Source organism: Megachile rotundata, chromosome 3 (genome assembly GCF_050947335.1).
Source record: "Megachile rotundata isolate GNS110a chromosome 3, iyMegRotu1, whole genome shotgun sequence".
Lineage (NCBI taxonomy): Eukaryota > Metazoa > Arthropoda > Insecta > Hymenoptera > Megachilidae > Megachile > Megachile rotundata.
The window spans coordinates 10,829,358-10,853,074 of record NC_134985.1 but is presented as its reverse complement, the minus strand read 5'-3'; the positions used below and the strand labels follow the sequence as shown (position 1 = coordinate 10,853,074).

Here is a 23,717-nt window from a genome sequence, read left to right as displayed (position 1 = left end):
GACTTAAACAACGGTAAGCACGGCCACTCGTAGAGCTGCCTGGTGAACTGACGGCGTAACGGCAACAGCGACGATGTGGCTGACAACCTGGACGACTTAGTATAGTTCTTTGATGGCTGATCAGTCGCACCTGGACCGCCACCATCGCAAATGTGGCCCAGGATGCGCGAAGCTTTCCTTCTTCTTGGGCCCTGGTTAATCGGGACCACCTCCTCCTCCGCGAAACGATCGTCAACCCAGGCACCCATGCGGCGAACGATACTGCTTCGGCTCTTGTGGTGTATTCTGAAATAAAACACAATTTTGTTACTTTCATCGATTATTGATACACTCTCTCCGTTCAGGGAGAATGATTTTTGCTTTCAACTACAATTATGCAAAAGGTATGTCGATCATGGAGGATTTAACACTGAAACCACCAAACCAAATGGCTCCACAAGCTTGCGGCTTCTCCTTATAAGGCCATCTCCCAATGGCTTCTCATTATAAGGTACATATTTTAAAGTACATTCCTTGAAATCACAATTGATTTTCATCAAGATAAAGAATAAACGTGTGTACTAATTTATGTCGTTTTTCTTTAACTTCATTTTTAATTTCAAATTAAGTACACTTAGTGTAATGGCAGAATATCGTTAAAAATCGATTAGCAAAATTAACAGTTTTTGTAAAAATTATTTGGTGTAGCTTCGTTAACAAAGGGAACATATTTCAGTGCAGATAACGAGTCATCTTTGTAACACGTTTGTACAATCAGTGACATTCAAGCTACTATGAATGCTTTACGCTCTTGTTATACGCTTTCGAAGCTATCGCCCGATAATGCTTTATCGTGAACTGTGTCATACAAAAATCTATCGTTACACAGATTTTACTACAATAACTGAGACAATGTAAAAGCGATTACTGGGACTCTGAAAAATATGACGTGAGTCATTTATTTACGTAATCTATGGAAGCTTGAAAATATTTTAAACGAATTCCATCGCATAATACTTGTAAATCTGCACAAAATTATGTCGAGAAAAAAATATAATGTTGATAACCTTTATGCGAAAGGGTATGATTAGAAATGTTTTTGATAATTTTAATAATAGTATTAATTATGTAATACTTGATGAAATATAAAATTTGCAGAGGGTCTTTTATTAATAGAGAATATCTGCAACGAGGAATTAAAAGAATTGAGATCTCACAAATCGTTAAATTATTCTTAATTTTCCGATAACGACCGTGTGACGTACGAAATGTTTTATTTTAAACCGACATTTAGTTAGTGACTTCACGGAAATAAAGGAACATCGACCTTTTATCTGATTACACTTCGTTATTCAACGAATCTTACTTTCCTGTCCACACTTTTAATCGATCGGGGTTATAAAAACTTCAGGGGAATTTGCTTCGGCATTTTATATTCGTATAGGATGAAATTTATCTAGTTTATATCTGTGGTTACTGGATGTTTTCATTTTAATAACCTCGTTATGATTTTGGGGATTTAAATAGTTCGAAACTTGAGAAATTTGAGAATTTGGTCATTGGAGAAATGGAAGAAAATTGAAAAATTGACGAATTTTATGAAGCTTGAGAAATGAAGTAATTTATGAAATTTGAGAAATTGAGTAATGTTATGAGGCTTGAGAAATGAAGTGATTTATGAAATTTGAGAAATTGAGTAATGTTATGAGGCTTAAGAATTGAAGTAATTTATGAAATTTGAGAAATTGAGTAATTTTATGAAGCTTGAGAAATGAAGTAATTTATGAAATTTGAAAAATTGAGTAATTTTATGAAGCTTGAGAAATGAAGTGATTTATGAAATTTGAGAAATTGAGTAATGTTATGAGGCTTGAGAAATTGAGTAATTTTATGAGGCTTGAGAAATGAAGAAATTTATGAAATTTGAGAAATTGAGTAATTTTATGAAGCTAGAGAAATTAAGTAATTTATGAAATTTGAGAAATTAAGTAATTTATGAAATTTGAGAAACTGAGTAATGTTATGAAGCTTGAGAAATGAAGTAATTTATGAAATTTGAGAAATTCAGTAATTTTATGAAGCTTGAGAAATTAAGTAATTTATGAAATTTGAGAAATTCAGTAATTTTATGAAACTTGAGAAATTAAGTAATTTATGAAATTTAAGAAATTGAGTAATTTTGTGAGGATTGAGAAATTAAGTAATTTATGAAATTTGAGAAATTGAGTAATTTTGTGAGGATTGAGAAATTAAGTAATTTATGAAATTTGAGAAATTGAGTAATGTTATAAGGCTTGAGAAATGAAGTAATTTATGAAATTTGAAAAATTGAGTAATTTTAGAAATTTGAGAAATTGAGTAATTTATGAAATTTAAGACATTTGAGACATCGAGTAATTTACAGAATTGAGGAGTCAGAAATATAATAATCTGAAAATTTAGGGATTGAAATATTTTGAAACTTGGGAAATTTGAGAATTTGATAATTGGAGGAATTGAAGAAATTTGAGAAATAGAATAATTTAAGAAATTTGAGAAATTGAGTCATTTATGAAATTTGAGAAATTAAGTAATTTATGAAATTTGAGAAATTGAGTAATTTTAGAAATTTCAGAAATTGAGTAATTTATGAAATGTAAGAAATTGAAGAAATCTGAGAAATTAAATAATTTATGAAATTTAAGAAATTGAATAATTTCAAAAATTTAAGAAATTTGAGAAATTGATGATTCAGAAATAAAGTAATCTGAAAACCTAGGGATTTAAATATTTTGAGACTTGGAAAATTTGTGAATTTTGGTAATTTAGAAATTGAAGAAACTCGAGAAATTGAGTAATTTAACAAATGTAAGAAATTAAAGAAACTTGAAAAATTGAAAATTTATAAACTTTAAGAAATTGCATAATTTATGAAATTAGGAATTTAGAAAAACAGTAATCTGAAAATTTAAGAATTTAAATATTTAGAAACTTGTAAAACCTCAAAATATAAAAATCTTAATATTAAAAAAAACTTAAAAAATTTTATATTAAAAACAGAAAATCTTACCAAAAACAATATAAAAAAAAAAAATTTCTCCCTAAAACTACCCAATAACAGTTCAATACAACGCACCACTTTCGATTGCAATATATATAAATTTCATACGCAATTGAAATTCATTTACTCGAAAGAGACTATCACAAAATTAAACCTAAAGCTTTGAAATATTAAAAAGCATGTACTTCAGGGTGCAAATATAAGTTAAAAGTAATAAAACAGTGGAAAGAAAAGTTCGTTCAAACATTTGCTCTGCCTGACCTTGTTTTTGAGTTGCAGCCATTTGTGTGCTGTATCAATTGTTCGCCTCCCTTTACAGAAAGTGATATTTAGAACAGGCTGAAGTGCATTCTAGTATCTTGAGAAGCAAGGAAATTGAGTCCACTTCAATAATACATTTTGTGAATTAGATCAAAACATTTCGAAAATTCCTAACTAGTCTATTAAATAGTTACTACAATAGTTTTAAATAGTAACAGTAGTTCTAAATTATTGGTAATTTATTGCTCTTGTGAGGTCTGGAATAATGTCAAATAATGTTGAGCAACAGTAAATGTCAACATATTTTAATAATGAATCATTTTTTCTTTAGGTAATATTATATAATAGTAAATGTTAAAATATTTTAATAACTAATAATTTTTTTCTCAGATATTATATAAGAGTAAATTTTAAAATATTATAATAATTAACCACTTTTTTCTACAGATAACATAATATAAGAGTAAATGTGAAGATATTTTAACAAATAATAATTTTTTTCTTCAGGTAACATTATATAATAGTAAATGTTAAAATATTTTAATAACTAATAATTTTTTTCTCAGATATTATATAAGAGTAAATTTTAAAATATTATAATAATTAACCACCTTCTTTCTACAGATAACATAATATAAGAGTAAATGTGAAGATATTTTAACAAATAATAATTTTTTTCTCAGACAACATTATATAATAGTAAATGTTAAAATATTTTAATAACTAATAATTTTTTTCTCAGATAACATTATATAACAGTAAATGTTAAAATGTTATAATAATTAATAATTGTTTTCTCAGATAACATTATATAACAGCGAATGTTAAAATATCATAATAATTAATAATTTTCAATAACTTAGTAAATTTAAAAATTTGTTTAATACATTAAAAAAAATTTCTCTCAAATACTGAAATTTTCAATTTCAATTTTCTCAAAAACTGAGTCTTGTAAGAACAAATTTTACTGTTTATTTCCAACTTATTTTTTCACATAGAATTTGTATAGTATTATATATCTTTATATGTGTAATACAATAATGTTTTTACATGATTAATAGTACATATTTTTATATGTTTCATACTACATGATTTTACATGTTTAATATTATATATTGTTATATATATAAGTACTATATATTTTTGCAAGTTTAATATTACATATTTTTATATGTTTCACACTACATGATTTTACATGTTTGATTTTATATATTGTTATATATATAATACTAAATATTTTTACATGTTTAATAATACATATTTTTATATGTTTCATACTATATGATTTTACATGTTTGATTTTATAAATTCTTATATATATAAGTACTATATATTTTTGAAAGTTTAATATTACATATTTTTATATGTTTCATACTATATGATTTTACATGTTTAATTTTACAAATTTTTATATATGTAAGGCTATATTATAAACGACATAATTCTCCCACATTTAATATTACATATTTTTGCACCTTCGATGCTACATTTTTTTTATATTTTTTACATAATAAAATAAAGCACCATCGACTTGTACCACTCAACACCCTATTCAAATCTATAAAAGCAAATTTCCAAAATATTTTCCCATTACAAGCTAAATATACAAACTACTAAAAAATAAAAATAGCAAACAATTTCCTATAATTTATCTAAATGAACGTCTTCTCCATTAATTTTTGACATTCCCAAAAATTCCAAGCATTCCTCTCATTCGCACCACATACGATATAGCATTGATAGTAAGCTGTCTATCGTAAGTGGAATCAAGTACACCAGTTCAGTTTGTAACAAGAATTATTGAAATACAAAAACGTCTCTAACTCGGGAACAAGGTCAGATAAGATACATATTCATATCGTAAGAGCGAACACATCAAACGACTGTTTTTATTAACCCTACTATTGTGTTCGGGTCTCTCTGACCCAATCATATTTTCCACTATGTTGTTTTTTATGCTTTGTACTCGTATCTAATTTTTGTTGTTTATCTTCTTTTGTACGGATTTTTGCGTGTATGATAAAATCTTTGTTAGACTTGTTAGAGAGATATATAACGATAGTTTTTTGGAAAATTTTTATGTGTAAAATGGAAAGATTAGAAGAATGAATATAGTAAAGGGTAAAATATACAAACTTTGAAAATTTCGAATTATTGTATTTATCAGATATGGTATTTGCGCAATTTTGAAGTTTGGAAGTTTCAAATTCTCAGACTTGCAAGTTTCTAAATTTCTAAATTTAGGAATTTGGAGTTCATGGAATTTGGGAATTTTGGAATTTGGAGATTTTGGAATTTGGGATGCTGGAATTTGGAGATACTGGAATTTGGGGATCTTAGAATTTGGGGATTTTGGAATTTGGGATGCTGGAATTTGGGGATTTTGGAATTTGGGATGCTGGAATTTGGAGATACTGGAATTTGGGGATCTTAGAATTTGGGGATTTTGGAATTTGGGATGCTGGAATTTGGGGATTCTGGAATTTGGGATGCTGGAATTTGGAGATACTGGAATTTGGGGATCTTAGAATTTGGGGATTTTGGAATTTGGGATGCTGGAATTTGGGGATTCTGGAATATTGGGTTTTTGGAATTTGGGAATTTTGGAATTTGGGATGCTGGAATTTGGGGATTTTGGAATTTGGGGATTTTAGAATTTGGGATGCTGGAATTTGGGGATTTTAGAATTTGGGATGCTGGAATTTGGGGATTTTGGAATTTGGGATGCTGGAATTTGGGGATTCTGGGATTTGGGATGCTGCAATTTGGGGATTCTGGAATTTGGGATGCTGGAATTTGGGGATTTTGGAATTTGGAGATACTGGAATTTGGGGATCTTGGAATTTGGGGATTTTAGAATTTGGAGATTTTGGAATTTGAGATGCTGCAATTTGGGGATTTTGGAATTTGGGATGCTGCAATTTGGGGATTTTGGAATTTGGGATGCTGCAATTTGGGGATTTTGGAATTTGGAGCTTTTGGAATTTGGGATGCTGGAATTTGGGGATTTTGGAATTTGGGGATTTTGGAATTTAGGATGCTGGAATTTGGGATGCTGGAATTTGGGGATTTTGGAATTTGGAGATACTGGAAATTGGGGATCTTGAAATTTGGGGAATTTAGAATTTGGTGATTTTGGAATTTGGAGATGGTGGAATTTGATCATCTATGGACACAAAAATTTAGGAATTTAGGGACCCAGGAATTTTATGATGTAGGTATTTGGAGATCTGAAAATTTGAGGTCCCAGAACTTTGGCGATATAGCCATTTGCTAAATTTAGAATTTGTAGATCATAGAAATTGATCATCTATGAATTTGAGAATTTAGATATTTCAAGAAATTTTAAGACCAAACAAAAATTTAGAAATCTAAGAATTGTGGACCTTGGAATTTACAGGTATAGTGTTTGGGATCTAAGATTTTAAAGACCTAGAAGTATAGATATAGTAACAAGTTTCTATCTTAAATGAAATTAATTTCTATGTTTTTGATTGATTTTGTATGGGCCTCGACTGCTATGATCATTAGCCCTTCTATATTTTCATGCTGTGTTAAATAATAGCTTATTCGATAGCATCGGAGTTCGAATATTTGTATGAAGATATTTTCTTTGTATTATACATATATGCAGGGTGTTTTCTAGTATGTCAACGTAACTTGAAGGATGAACTGGTAATAATGAACAAAGTTCACATTATACCGATGTAACAGCCAATAAAAACAATCAGATGATCGAATATACATGTATTGAAATAATACAATTCACGTGAACTATTAAGTGTATCAATTTATGACACTTCTCAATCAAGTCTGGTTTCAATTAAGTTGTTTTCCTTCTCTTGTAATTCATCTACTTAATCAAGAATCGTTCTGGTATTAAGCATCAAAACATCGACCTCAGTTCTTCATTTTCCTATTGTAAGCAATTATTAGAAATGCATATATAGTGTTTCATTTCTGCAGATTTGAAGATTTGGGGATTTCCAAATTCCAAAATCTCCAAATTCCATTATTCCTAAAATGCCTATATCCCCAAATTCCAGCATCTCCAAATTCTAAAATCCCCAAATTCCAGCATCTCAAATTCCAAAATCCCCAAATTCCAGCATACCAAATTCCAAAATCTCAAAATTCTAAAATCCCCAAATTCCAAAATCCCCAAATTCCAGCATCTCCAAATTCCAGCATCTCAAATTCCAAAATCTCCAATTCTAAAATCCCCAAATTCCAAAATTTCCAAATTCCATGAACTACAAATTCCAAAATTTCCAAATTCCAAAATCCCCAAATTCCAGCATCTCCAAATACTAAAATCCCCAAATTCCAGCATTTCCAAATTCCAAAATCCCCAAATTCCAGCATCTCAAATTCCAAAATCCCCAAATTCCATGAACTCCAAATTCCAAAATTTCCAAATTCCAAAATCCCCAAATTCCAGCATCTCAAATTCCAAAATCTCCAAATTCTAAAATCCCCAAATTCCATGAACTCCAAATTCCAAAATTTCCAAATTCCAAAATCCCCAAATTCCAGCATCTCCAAATACTAAAATCCCCAAATTCCAGCATCTCCAAATTCCAAAATCCCCAAATTCCAGCACACCAAATTCCAAAATTTCAAAATTCTAAAATCCCCAAATTCCAAAATCCCCAAATTCCAGCATCTCAAATTCCAAAATCTCCAAATTCTAAAATCTCCAAATTCCATGAACTCCAAATTCCAAAATTTCCAAATTCCAGCATACCAAATTCCAAAATCTCAAAATTCTAAAATCCCCAAATTCCAAAATCCCCAAATTCCAAAATCCCCAAATTCCATTATTCCCAAAATGCCTATATCCCCAAATTCCTAGGTTGTAAAATACCTATGACCCGAAATTCCTAGGTCCTCAAATCCTCAGATCTCCAAATTTCTGTGTCCCCAAATCCCTAAATTCCCATATCCCTACATCACCAAATCCCTCAATCGACATCCTCAAGTCTCAAATCCCAAAACTTCCAAAAGTTCCTAAAACCCAAAATCCCCAAATTCCAAAAGTCTTCAAATCCCAAAATCCTCAAATGTTCAAACTCCCAAAAATCCTTAAAAATCACCCTATATCAAATCTCTCCTTAGTCGGTTACCATATTTCTCCTAGGAAACCCAGATCTACTCTTGACTTTACTCTTACTCTACTCTTGACTTCTCCCAATTTACCAATTTACCAATTTACTTTAAGCCATATTTACGTATTCTCAAAATAACCTTTCGTTCACAAGGTTGTTCGACAGACACTTTATTTCATGCTAAAAAAAAGCAGTCGGTACAAATTATTTAAGCAAGAAAATAACATATTATTTCAGACAAAACCAGTTATTACGATTTTGTCGCCACGGTGTTCCATGGTCCAAACCAAAGAGGTTTCCGTCCACATTAAAATGCAGAATACCTGTTCCCATGTTTGGGTTCTCTTAAATTCGATAAGGGAAATCCTTCGAACGCCTGAAACAAAATATCGAAACGAGGTCGGCGAAGTTGGTCGCAGGAAAACAGCAACAGGACGTTGCTCAGAAGCTCGCTTCTGAAATGGTCTTTTTGATTTTGACGTTTGGCAAAGAGACACGACAACGTCGAGATTTGCTTCTGGCATTTCGTAACCAACCAAAGTAGCTCGAGTTAAAGTCGACGATTATAAATGAAGTTCATTGTGTATGAGTTGCTATCAATTTAACAGTGGCCACGATGATCACGCGCATATCTTGCGATCCCCTGTCTTTCCTTCCGTCAGTTCTTCTACTTCTTCTTCTTCTTATTCTTCTTTCCTGTCTTCATCGTCCTTTTCCGGGAATTCTGTGGCACAATTCTTAATGGGAGCGAAAAACCTTTGTTGCGATGGTGTTTATGGGTGGGTACTTATCGAACGAATGTTTAATTAATTCTTGGAGGACATTTGATAATGTTGAATTTGGTTAATTGTAAATTGTGTAGTGGAAAGTCTATTCTGCAGCAGAAATATTAAATTTACTATTGTTTAGTGTATAACACTCTGCATGTATAGAAATATTAAATCTAATGTAATTTATTGTATAATATGTAATTTATATTTAATATAAAGATATATTAAACTTGATATAATTTACTGTATGATACAACATACATACTGATATATTATATCTGGTATATTTTAGTGTACAGGGTGACTCACAACTAGTGTAGGTCCCTGAAATGGAGGGTAGCTGACGTGATTCTGAATAAGATTTCCCTTTGCAAAAATGGGATTTGAAGCTTCGTTTTTGAATTATTAAGGAAAAATGCGGACCAATCAGAGCGCGAGGATTATTACGCGTTGGACTACTACGCGTCGAATGGCCACACGTTGGATTACTACGCGTTGGATATCCACATGCTGGATTACTACGCGTTAGATTACCACGCATTAGATTCCTACGCTTAGAACTGCCACGCGTTGCATTATTACGCGTTGGATTACTACGCGTAGAATATGCACGCGTTAGATTACTACGCGTTGGATATCCACACGCTGTATTAGTACGCGTTGGATTACTACGCGTAGGATTACCACGCGCTGCATTACCACACGTTGCATTACTACGCGTCGAATATCCACGCGTTGGATTACTGCGCGTTGGATATCGACATGATGGATTACTACGCGTTAGATTACCACGCATTAGATTCCTACGGTTAGAATTACCACGCGTTGCATTACTACGCGTAGAATATGCACGCGCTAGATTACTACGCGTTGGATATCCACACGCTGTTTTATTACGCGTTGGATTACTACGCATTGGATTACTACGCGTAGGATTACCACGCGTTGCATTACCACACGTTGCATTACTACGCGTCGAATATCCACGCGTTGGATTACTACGCGTTGGATATCCACATGCTGGATTACTACGCGTTAGATTACCACGCATTAGATTCCTACGCTTAGAACTGCCACGCGTTGCATTATTACGCGTTGGATTACTACGCGTAGAATATGCACGCGCTAGATTACTACGCGTTGGATATCCACACGCTGTATTAGTACGCGTTGTATTACTACGCATTGAATTACTACGCATAGGATTACTACGCGTTGCATTACCACACGTTGCATTACTACGCGTCGAATATCCACGCGTTGGATTACTACGCGTTGGATATCCACATGTTGGATTACTACGCGTTAGATTACCACGCATTAGATTCCTACGCTTAGAATTACCAGGCGTTGCATAATTACGCGTTGGATTACTACGCGTAGAATATGCACGCGCTAGATTACTACGCGTTGGATATCCACACGCTGTATTAGTACGCGTTGGATTACTACGCATTGGATTACTACGCATAGGATTACTACGCGTTGCATTACCACACGTTGCATTACTACGCGTCGAATATCCACGCGTTGGATTACTACGCGTTGGATATCCACATGCTGGATTACTACGCGTTTGATTACCACGTATTATATTCCAACGCTTAGAATTACCACGCGTTGCATTATTACGCGTTGGATTACTACGCGTAGAATATGCACGCGCTAGATTACTACGCGTTGGATATCCACACGCTGTATTAGTACGCATTGAATTACCACGCGTTGCATTACCACACGATGCATTACTACACGTTGGATTACCATGCGTTGGATAACTACGCGTTATCCGAAGCTGCCATTCTCGCGTCTGCGCACGCGTAATCCTCGCGCCCTGATTGGTCCGCGTTTTTCCTTAATAATTCAAAAACGAAGCTTCAAACCCTAGTTTTGCAAAGGGAAATCTTATTCAGAATCACGTCAGCTATCCTCCATTTCAAAGACTTACACTAGTTGTGAGACACCTTGTATAATACTCTGTATTGATAGAAATATTAAGTCTAATATAATTGAATGTATAATGTACTTTATTCATAAAGAATGTATAATGTACTTTATTCATAAAGATACATTAAACCTTCATTTACTGCATAATACAACACACGTACAGATATATCAAATCTAGTATAATTTACTATATAACACATTGTATGTATAGAAATATTAAAGCTAGTATAATTTTCTGTTTAATGCAATATGTATGTACACCTATGGACCATGTTGATAAATTTGACAATTTGAAACTCTTTACGCAAGGTATTATTGTATTACACTACACAATGTATTATAATATATTATTATTAATACCTTCACTGAAAGTATTACTCAAAACCGAAGCTAAATTGTACCGTAATATATTCTAAAAGTAATTTAAACCTAACGTGGACCTGTACCTTGTACCACTTTCAAAACAAGCACTGTTATACCGTTAGTCAGTCAAACTTTCATTGCCCAAATATCAGAGAATTTGAACTGTTTTCACTATATGTATATACATAGATTTATTAAAGATAAAAATATATTTAAGTTCTATCTATTGTTATCATCTTCGTTATTTTCAAAAATGGACCTGTTCTACTTTCAAAATAAACAGAACATATGTAGAAGGATAAAACCTAGTTTACGTCTATATTTGTACGACCGTGCATAATGGCTAGTCATATACGTGTACGCCTTTTGTTTTATTGCACCCACCTTTTGTCCCGAGTTTTTGTAAAACGCCGTTATTACGTGCTCATTATTGTATTGCGAATATTCTTTAATTAGGTGCGTTGCTTACTATACTACGATTGCACTTATCTGTCACTTGTGGTCTACATAATAATGCGAATTAGTGTAATTTGCTAATAATGTTAGTAAAATAAGGATAATGGAATAACGTTCTAATTTGCTACTTTGGAAGCTTAGAAACTTTGGGTTTTGAAAATTTTGGCAGTTTGGAATTTTGAAAATATTGATATTTGGAAATTTGGAAATTTAGAAACTTAGAAATGTAGTTATTTGAAAATAACAAACTACCAAAGCCACCACACGCAGCTTTCTCCAATAATTTTCTAAAACTGATAAGTTAATTAAATATTAAAAATTTGAAACTCCGATAAGAAATTTTCAGTATCCCCGCAAATGTTTCAAAATTATCAGATTCTGTTAGCATGAGGATTTATAAATTCTCTATCTGATTATGAAGTACACATACATACTTCATTTAATCGATTCACTTCGTAACACACGAAGAATCAAAGATAATTCGCATACATTCAAAAGAGCTTATACCAATACAAAAATAAAATATCAAAAATTCATTTCTATTCTGAGTTCAATTCTGTATTAAAATTCCTGGGTAAAAAACTGAAACATAATAATAACAATGCTTATACACATTTGTGTAAATGAATATGCATATAGGGTCACTAAAGTCCCACCCTTTAACAACTTCAAATATGGAAAAATGTTTCAGACAAAAGTTGTATATCAAGGGAGGCATAAGATGGTGGCAACAATTTGACCTTGTTGGTCGTTCGAAGGCCACGTGAACGTCATCAGTTTCTTAAATAGAACCCCCATTTTTTATTGAATATTCTTGTGGGTCTCGAGACGTTTTTAAAATATTACCTATGTTTGTCTTTTGTGCAAGTTATTCCCAAGATATGAAGCTCCAAAGTTGACATACGTCGGTATTCACATTACCTAAGGTACCGCGCGAAAGTTGCTCGATCAGATTTACTTGTGTGTCAACTTTGAAGCTTCATATCTTGGGAGTAACTTACATAAAAAATAAACATAGGTGTTTTGAAAACGAGGGCTACAAGAGTATGTAATAAAAAATGGAGGTTCTAAGAAACTGAAGATGTTCACGCGACCTTCAAACTACCATCCAAGGTCAAATTGTTGCTACCACGTTATATCCCTTTCGACGTCCTACAACTTTTGTCTGACACATTTTTACGTATTTAAAGCTGTTTCTGAAGTATAATGATGGGGTCGGACCTTAGCGATCACCTTTATTTATTTATCCTCTTACTATTTATGTAATAATAGGATCTTGTTATGTTTCTCCTGATTCCAGAGATTATTTAATAAATTACATAAAACACGTGCCGCAGCTTTGATTATTTAACTGTGCACGTACTTTCACGGTATAGATCTGGCTTGACTTTGACATAGAAGTACAGAATATTGATTGCAGATATGAACTCATAGAGGGTGTTCGAAAGTTAACGATGAAATTTCATCGCTGTTTTATAAGTAAAAATCGATATCTGATGTGAACAACATTGTAACTTTAACGTAAACACGAGCTAGCTGCGTCCATATCAAATGACGAAATAAGGAAAAAAATAGAATGCATATTATGATCGCGAGTGCATGTGAAACTTCTATATTTATTAGGTATATTTTGCACATTTTGTAAATTGTGTCGAAATTTGTGAGCTTGGGGAGTTGGGGATTTTGGATCTGAGGGATTTGGATATTTGAAACAGAGACTTACAGATAGGGAGATATGGAGCTATCGAGATATTAAAATATAGAGATATGGGGATTAAATATACATATATGTAAATAGATATACATGTAAGGATACAGGAGTTCGGATTGTAGGAGCATGAGAATTTAGGGATGTAGAGGTTTAGAGGGTTGGAGGTTTAGAAGGTTGAAGGTTTGGGGATATAGGGATATAGAGATATAAAAATATAGAATTGTAAAGATATAGGGATACATCTAATGATGTAAGGTTATTGAGATATGGAGATATGGAGATATGGAGATATGGGGATATACAGAGATACATGTAGAGGTATAGAGATATAAAAAGATAGAGATAGAGAAATATGCTGATGTGCATGTAGGTAGGTATACAAAGTTGAGAAATAAGACTTTTGAATTTGATCATTTGGCAATTTAAAGTTTGAGAATTTGAAAATTTGAAAATTTGAGAATTTGAGAATTTGAGAATTTGAGAATTTGAGAATTTGAAAATTTGAAAATTTGAGAATTTGGGAAGTTGAGAATTTGAAAATTTGAAAATTTGAAAATTTGGGAATTTGACAATTTGACAATTTGACAATTTGACAATTTGACAATATGTGAATTTGACAATTTGAGAATTTGAAAACTTGGAAATGAAAAAATTGGAAAATTAAGAACTAACACATAGAAAAGTACAAAGGTATGGTACGAACTGTTAGAATGAAAGAGAATATATTAACTGCAATTTGCAAGTCATCGAGAATACATTGAGAGCACATTGCGGCCAATTGCGCGAATAATAACTTTATTATTGTTTTATGTTCATAATATAACAGGACATATGAACTGAATATTATGTACATTAGGGATTTGAAAATTTTGGGTTTTTGGAATTTTTTAATTTTTCAATTTTGGGATTTTAGTATTTGGGAACTTGGGAATTGTTTAATTTTTTAATTTGAAAATTTCAAAACTTGAGAATTTGAGAATTTGTATATCTAGAAATTGTTAAATTGGGGTCTTGAAATTTTTAAATTTTTAAAATCAAGAATTTTCAAAACTTTTAAATTTCCAAATTTGGGAATTTTACCTTAGAAATGCTTGAAAATGTACAATTTCGTCAATTTGAAAATTAAAGAATTTAGTAAGTATTAGAAATATTTCCAATTATTTTTATATATTTAAGAAATCAGCATTTCGAGTAAAGGACCATCGATTTCTTTAACCGTCGGCAAGATCTGAAGACAGCAAAGAGGAAATGCGAAGTTATGACTCTTTTTAATCTCTCAAAATAATTGTAGGTTTAACCGTGACCTCTATTTAAACATCAAGGAAGAGGGCGATTTACTTTTTGTGCGAGTCTCATGCTCTCTTAATAAACGACCCACACGTGAATTCGTGTTTAAACCAATAAATATAAATAAATATATAAATAGAAGTTAAATAAATTATTAATTCTATAGAATAAGAATTCTAAATTACATTTTGTAATTAATAAAGAACTGTAAAATCAATAAATATGATAAGAAACTGTAAATATTATAAATATAATTTTATACTATAGATATTATTATAAATAAATATTATTAGAATCGATTCACAAAGTTAACTTCAAAAAACGATAATTATTTAAGCATATAAAACAATTAATTTTTCTCAAATTGAATAATTTTTTAAGAAAACAGCAATATTTCAGAAATAATACTTCGAGTCGTTTGAAAAATGGCGGGAAAATGTTCACTTCCGTTTCCTGCCTAAAATGAACGCGTCCGTATTACATCAACATTATACGAGACATTCGTCATTTTTAAATAAAATCTTTGTTCCACTTACATCTCGACATATTTCTCAAATTTTCGTTCTAAACATTTATAACATTTTTTACAATAATTGCTGTAAAAAAAAACGACAAAAATTTAACGTCAATTTCAGAATAATTTTACCTTTATACGTTCATAGAAGAATCATTTTAAGTGGTGTAATTTGTACAGTGTCCACAATTGTAATACGGCAACGAAACACGCAGAAAATGAACGAGCCCGCGCTTATAGTACTTGCCAATTACAAAAATAAGGAAGCGGTAAAATAGCCGCTACTTGCCCGGCAAAATTTCCCGTAAACTTGGCAGTGGAACATCCATTGTGCGAGCTAAATTCATCTCTTCAAGCTTTTAAGCCTTTTCCGCGTAGAATTTAAGCCAACGTCGCGGGAAAAGCTTACTCGCTATTACCTTAATTGCATTAACGATTAAAAGAAGGTGGAATAGGCGTTATGCAACTCGAACGGAGCCGTTCAATGTTAATCAGATTTACGAAGTCCTTCTTTTCTTCGTAGGTGTTACAAATGAACCCTTCAAATCCGTAAAAATCTTGTCTGAATTGAGACGCAAATAAATTTAAAGAGTTAAGTTGTTAAGTACAGGGTGTGTTACAAAAGTATTACCGTTTCTTTATAATCTGGGCGGGGCGTAGAAAAGGGCCTCTATTGGTGGGAATGGTGGTGGGGGAAGTCGCGAACAGAATGCGTGCTCAGTCGTCTCTGAACATTTACATCGCAAACATTATCAAAATAATGAAATTCTGTTGATACACAAGTTTGAGAAATTAGGAAAACTACAACTTGCAGTTTTAAGATGTCAAACTCCACCTGACTTTTCCTTTTTCCTCGATTAAAAAGGTAGATAAAAAGACATCGTTTTAAACCAACAGCGGCAAAAGGATGCAACGCGTGAATTGAGGAGCAACTCCATTAAAAATTTCCAGTACACGCATGCGCATTGGCAGACTCGCTATAACGTATTAACGCAGGAGGGTGTTATTTCAAAGAATAGTAAATTGTGCGAATATCTACAATACATTCATTCTAATCGAATCAATATTACTAATTTTGTAATGTACTCTGTACACTTAAGGACAAAAGTTTTCGAACAAATTATTTATATAAAGATGAAATAGAAAAATCGGTATTATTTGAAAACTTTTGTCCGCAACTGTAGATGCTCATAAACTACCTAATTAACGCACTGCGAACAAGACGTTTTACAGCTTACCGTGTCCAGTAATTAGCTATCTTTTTTCGCTATCTTGCTCGTATAATAGTCTAAGTGAGCGATATTTTAACGCTATTAAAAGTACACTCGTAAATATCACCTGAAGGATTGTCCATTTTCACCGGAATTTAAAAATTTTTAAATTTGGATTTGGATTTGTAAGTAATAATTAAAGTAAAGGTGTCCCATGAATAAAATGTAAAAAAAATTCCTCTATACATCAAACACCATGTTACTAATCACCCTTACAAATCACCATATTTTTATCATCATTTAGTATATTAAGTGTTTTCCGATAAATTATCCACAAATATATCTCCAATAAAAGCAAAAACTGTGAGTTATATCAGAATATATATTTTTAACATACACGTAATACATAGTTGCTGCGACGTGAAAGACTTTTCCATAAAAAGAAAACTCTACGATTTTGAAGTACATGAAAGGACAAAAACTGAGAGGAAGTAAAAAATTCTGAAAAACATGATGTAACTATTGAAAGAGTCTAAGAGGTGCAACAAATGCTCAGTCTGAAGCATTTACACCTTCCAAAGGGACAAAAGGTACATACAAGTTTCAATAACTGCTTTCTGAGCGAATACGGTACAAAAGAGATCACACGTTTACGCATTGCTGCAAAGGAACGTTTTAGATCGCAAACGAATCATAGAGAATCAGAATCAGAATCAAACAGGAAATAAAAGAAACACGTTGATGAAACTCCGTAAAACTTAACTAACATTAAACAGTATGTTTATATCTATGTCTGTTTAAGTGACGTGCAGTATTTTATTGAATTTTATGTATAATGCAGTCGAAACTAGTCAATTGATATTTACAAATTTATTAAATTTCAAAATTCCAAAACTACAAAATATCAAAATTTCTAAATTCGTTAATTCACACATTCCAAATTTCCAGTTCCCAAATTTTCCAATTTCCAAATTTCAAAATTTCAAAATCTTTAAAATGCAAAATTTCAAAAATATCAAAATATCAAAATTTCATAAATTTCAAACTTCTAAATTCCAAAATGTCAAAATTTTCAAAATTCCCAAATTCCAAAATACAAAAATTCAAAAATTTGCAAAATCCAACATTTCAAAATTTCCAAAATTCTAAATTCCCAAATTTCAAAAGTCCAAAATTTTCAAAATCCAAAATTTCAAAAATTTCAAAAAGCCAAAATCCAAAATTTCAAAATTCCAAAATTCCAAATTCCAAAATCCCAAAATCCAAAATCCAAAATCCAAAATTCCAAAATCCAAAATCCAAAATACCAAAATCCAAAATCCAAAATCCAAAATTCCAAAATTCCAAAATGTAAAAATTTCCAAGATTCCAAAATCCAAAATTGCCAAAATTCCAAAATGTAAAAATTTCCAAGAGTCCAAAATATCCAAATTTCCAAATTCCAAAATTCCAAAATTCCAAAATTCCAAAATTCCAAAATCCAAAAGTCCCAAATTCCAATATTTCAAAATTTCCAAGATTCCAAAATACCAAAATCTCCAAATTCCAAAATCCCCAAATTTCTCAAAATTCCCCCCCCCCCCCCCCAAAAAAAACAAAATTTCTAAATTTTCAAAATTTTGTAATTTTCAAATTTCAGATTTTCTAAATTTCAAAATATCTACTCATAATAACGACATCTTAACAATATTGAAACAATATCGTTAAATATCGATAGAGTATCGATATGTCATCGATAATCGATAATCGCCTTTCTATTTTCACCCACGGACCACGTTCCTATCATGCACAATATTTACAGCGATGAATCAACTATAGAATAAATTTCACTCTACTAATCTCTTTATACACATCGACTCGTATTACACGACAGTAATGGTTTGTATCCCGTTGATTCAACACGTCATTTAATTAAACTAATTGAAATTGTATTCAGAAGCTGTGACGATTCCGTTCCAGGAAGCTGTGATCCACGTGTTTTCTTCCGTATGACAGTTCAACAACGTTTATCAAAGAAATGACCAACATTTGACCGGGAAACTATGAACCTTCGTTATCAGTACGCAAGGAGAACGAACTCGTGGTACCACGTGTTTCGTTTAACGATTAATCTTCAATTATTAACTTTAAACCGCTGATGTTCATCTCGTGTGAAGGAGATAATTAGTATGACTCAACATAAATGTTCTGATTGACGCATATTGAGTTAAATACATGAACATAATTGAAGAAATAAGAATTTCAACTTTATACTAATTTTTAGTTCTTTTACGTGACATGTATGTCAATATTTAATGTGTACAAAAATATTTCCATAACTTGAATGATGAAATAATAACCAGAATACATTTCTTATCGACTGTCTTCATTAATATAAATACATGTATGAATAGTAAGTAATACGAATAAATTATTTGAATATGAAGATGAATAAAATTTAATTCGCTTCTTTTTTAAATTATTAAAAAAAATCTGAAATTATAATATTGCTAGAAATTGATAAAATTGTTAAATAAAAAACTGAGATGTCAATTGCAATTACAATATTAATAAGTAAATGGTACATTGCAGGAACTAATTAAAATAATTTATAAATAATTAATTATTTTTAGTCTGAAAGATGACAAATACTTCATTATTGAAATTTAATTTTAATATGCGTATTTATTGTAACATGTATTCACTTTGGTTGATTTAAATGGTGTGTACTTCAATTTCTTTTTAATTTTAATGCATTTGAAATTTTACAATATGAAATTATAAGAAATAATTATTTTAAAAATAAAATTGAAGTTTGACTATTTACGATTTATACATTTAAATTAATTTTTAAATGATTTCCAATAATTATAAAACTTTACAAAAGATTGTATCCAAGTTAACGTAGAAAATGAAATTACGTATACATTAAATGGAAAATTACTAATTTTTGATATTGACAATTTAGAGTGTAGTAATGAATATAGAAACAATAATGAACTGTGCTAATATATAGAGTACGTACTCCGAATCTTGAAGATAAGAGCAAAGATATCGACAAAACATAGGGAAGTACAGAGCACGTGAAAATGGAATTAATATTATCAGTAAAAGATATCGAAGACAATGCATTATAATACACAAAAGCTAGATAAGACTGTACAAATGAAAACGTTCAAAAGTTTTATTTTATGTACTAATATTTTATTCTAAATCATGAATCATTTATACTCTACAATTGATAACAATAGTGACAAGAAAAATTGCTATTTGTTTTCTTAACATTAGCGTCTTTTACTAATAATGAATTACCAATGACAATAATAATTTGATTTTTATTAGTAAACCGTCACTAATTGTTTCAATTATTAACTTTCTTTCTCAGTCACAAAATAATATTATTACAATAATTTAATATTATAATTGCAATATTATTTCACAATTAATTTGTTTCTTTTTTTAATAAGTTTTATATTTGAACATGGTTTATATAAATTTATAATTATACAGTTTTATATTTAAATAATATATCTATAGATGCCTATAATATTTACTAATAAAAATATATGTAATAATAAAAATAATTTTTTATCATTTTATTTCAAAGTATCAAATAATTTGTCATTTACTGTCAATTCGAAAGATCTGTTCTTAAAAAATTATCAGAGATACATCATTTTTTATTGCATCTGCGATATTCTTTAATCATGAAATTGTGTATAGATCCATTTATCAATTATAGATTTTTGTCTTATCATTGCCGTTTAACCGATGTATCGTTTAAATCTCCCGTAATTTTCAAATCTAAAATTATCTTAAGATTGAGTTCTTTATCAAACTGGAATTGCTATAAGGAATTAATATTTATAATACTTTATACCGACAAAGAAACAATACTATTCTCTGAAATGTTTCAAAAGACATTTGATACAAGTTATTAGAATATTTGATCAACAAAATTACATTGCAAATAATCAGTCCTTTCATACGATATTTACTATTCATCATTCAAATAGCGCGCCCATTTCAGATTGCAGTTGACTTAAAAATAAACTTCGTGAAGATCCACAAATGCTTCGGTGAATGTTGCTTTAACAGTGAACGTCTGCTAAATGTGTTCGTTAAATTAAACTTCACTTTCTGCAGAAGATAATTCACGAATCATATAGCATTTTTACGGGCAATGATAATGACATTGAATCAAAGATAACAAAAGATGAGAAAACGTACCATGACTCGGCGACACCTGTTCTTTTAATCCTGACAAAGATGACACAATGTCGGAAAAAACCCTTAAAAGTATCAGGAAGTTTCTTTCGTGTGCCAAAACATTCACCGAGTGTCACATATCACGTTCAATTTCACAATATCAAATGAGAATAGTTTCACGTACGCGATAAAATTTTCTGTTAGTGTAGATAAATCTATCCAAGATCAAATAACACTCGACATTAATCAATTCGGTACAAATTATTATAACTGGATCGGTCTTGATTCCGACACATCCATTGCAACAAATATTACAATGTTTATCCACTCTTAACTCCTCCAATCTTTTTATTTTCACTCTGCAAAGAGGTCGCCAATTTCACGAAATTGTAAATACAATTATTTCTTATTTTAGGTCGAGTCCTGTCGAGCGACTTTTCGACGTCCTGCGAAATCTGGTCGCCGACATGGATGCAAGGAAACAGCACATTTCACGCGATTTTAAACACTCTATTATATAGACTTCCAAACTGTCCAACTTCGATTCCAGTTCGTTTCTGTGACACGACGATTTCTGGTCCGTTTTCAACGCCGCGTCGAAAACAATTTCCGGTACCAATGACCGGTCACTCACAAGTTGACGAATGTTTTGTTTACGCCCGAAGCGTTGCGAAAAACAAACATGTGCTCGACGTTCGTTGACAGCCGAACGGTGATGGAAAAAGAAATTCTGTTATTTGATACGGCTTCACGAATGACTTACTTCGGATGGATTACGGTAGATGCATCCGGAAAGAATTACGCGGGTGAAATTTAATTTAATTCGATTGTTTATCTTTGCGTCGCATCGTGGCACTTTTACGTAACGTATCCGCAAACTTTTTGTCTGTGAGTCCGAAAAGTTCGAGTCCGAAAGAACTTGATGCTACACTGTTGTAACAACGTGGTTATTAATATAGTTCTGGATCGATCGATCGTAGGAAGTGACAGAATCGACGCGTTCACTCAACACTCGCGTTTAGAATCTCGCTCGAAATCATCGTGAGTTCACCTTCTACGCGCGTGTTCGGAATATCACGAGAAACGGTTCCAACGGTTCCTGAGCGTGTAAACAGCCGACAAGTTTCGTTTTATAAAATCGTCGGTAACGGTGTCGCGTGGCACGGCTTCGATGTGCACACGAGGACGGTCGAACTAATACTGATAGCTGCTGGCAATGCTCTCGCCAATGTATACGACTGTTGTGCCACCGAGATACGAACTTCTTCGACTCTGTTCTTGTTACTGTCTTCCCTTTATATATAATCGGCGCACGGTGGACAGAGCTGGGTATATTTCAAGCAAAAACTATTGGAAATTACTATTGATATAATTTCTAAATGCGATAATATTTAATGATTTTACTTAACAGGGACGCGTACGATCGGATTGAAAATACGAGGTGGACTATGCGGAACGAACGTTTTGAATATCCCGCCATTTTAGACGTATTAGGAAACACTTCACGGTTCGAGTAAAAAGTGGTCGAACATTTTATCAAAATAATTCATCGATTACGGATTTAATATAAATTATGGTACATATCTACTAATATTATTAGTAATATAATTTATACTAATATAAAACTAATATAATTTATGTTATTTAATATAATTTCAGTTAATGGGGATTAATGTATTTATCAGAAAATTATATATTGTAATTTCAAAGCATTTCCAAAAAAATATCATTACGAAATTTCAGTAGAACTACTAAATATTCCTGCTGGTAGTTTTCCCTGCATTTTGATGATCTTCTTAGAAAAACTTAACATGCCACGTGACCATCTGTTATTTTCCAATCAGTTTATACAGGAAAATAAGAAAATCTAAAAGCCAGAAAAGTATTAAATCTTAAATGACATTTTACGCATTTCCTGTATCAAATTTTTCACTTTTTTCAACGATAAAAATTTTTTCATTTTAAATCGTTTAGACTTTAATTTAATACTGTCAAAATGAGAAACCACATCCTGTTGCGAGATTTTTATACCTATGATTTGTTGTCCGAGTTTGAATAAATTTGTGAATCTTTTGTTATATTATTTAAAATTTTTTTTATGATTTATATGCTAAAATTTTGAAGAGGTAGTCAGTCTAATTATAGTTTCATCCGCTTGTAAAATAGATTTATAATTTTGTAAACCAGTAAACGTGCAAATTAAAAAATGTGAAGATCTGAAGATTTGTAAACTAGTTTTCACAAATTATTTTAAGATTTCATAACTGTCACATTTTCATCTAGATTCATCCCCGATTGTATTACCGACATCTTAATAAATTACTAGATTTACTAGGAATTACCCAGAATCTTATCCACTTCCTTATAACAAATATTATAATGACTGCGAGTCACACGAGGAAAACAATGCAAAAAAATTGTGCAATGCAGATATTGTAATGTGACAACGATTCCTGCAAAATTATGGCGACACACAAAATAAGATCGAATCTCTTCCGTATCGTTCCGATTTATTACTTCGCCAAAAGAAAATATTTAGAATTCTGTCAGAAAATGTAAGTAAATGATGAAACGACAGTTATAAATTCACTTTCGATAAGTAAATTGATGTTTTGACTGTCGTTGCTGCTACAGTAATTTGTTACGGCCATACATAAATCCTTTTCGTCTAGACAAAAATTACTGTGACCTCAACATGAAAACGCAGCTTCAGCCAGAAATCAATAAAGAGCTCGCATTTTTTAACTAGCCGATAACTCTTACGCTCAGACTTACTGGTAGGCTTCGAATAATCTATTATTGAACTTTTAGGACTATTATTTTATTCGTTTGTTTTAAGATACTTATTTTATTTAAAATTTTATTCGTTCGTTTCAATGATA

At 31.3% G+C, this 23,717-nt stretch overlaps 3 long non-coding RNA genes across 3 annotated transcripts; 2 read left to right on the top strand and 1 right to left on the bottom strand.

Moving 5' to 3' along the window:
• Positions 1 to 109: 109 nt before the first annotated feature.
• LOC143264153 (uncharacterized) lies at positions 110 to 20,997 on the bottom strand. Its single transcript, XR_013037673.1, has 2 exons — positions 20,857 to 20,997; positions 110 to 285 (listed from the first exon to the last, which is right to left on the bottom strand). It is a non-coding gene; the product is annotated as an uncharacterized LOC143264153 (long non-coding RNA).
• On the top strand, positions 16,170 to 18,998 carry LOC105662127 (uncharacterized). Its single transcript, XR_013037658.1, has 4 exons — positions 16,170 to 16,301; positions 17,058 to 17,237; positions 18,287 to 18,525; positions 18,607 to 18,998. It is a non-coding gene; the product is annotated as an uncharacterized LOC105662127 (long non-coding RNA).
• A 1,028-nt stretch (positions 20,998 to 22,025) lies between the features above and the next one.
• LOC143264154 (uncharacterized) lies at positions 22,026 to 23,717 on the top strand. Its single transcript, XR_013037674.1, has 3 exons — positions 22,026 to 22,164; positions 22,247 to 22,411; positions 22,495 to 23,717. It is a non-coding gene; the product is annotated as an uncharacterized LOC143264154 (long non-coding RNA).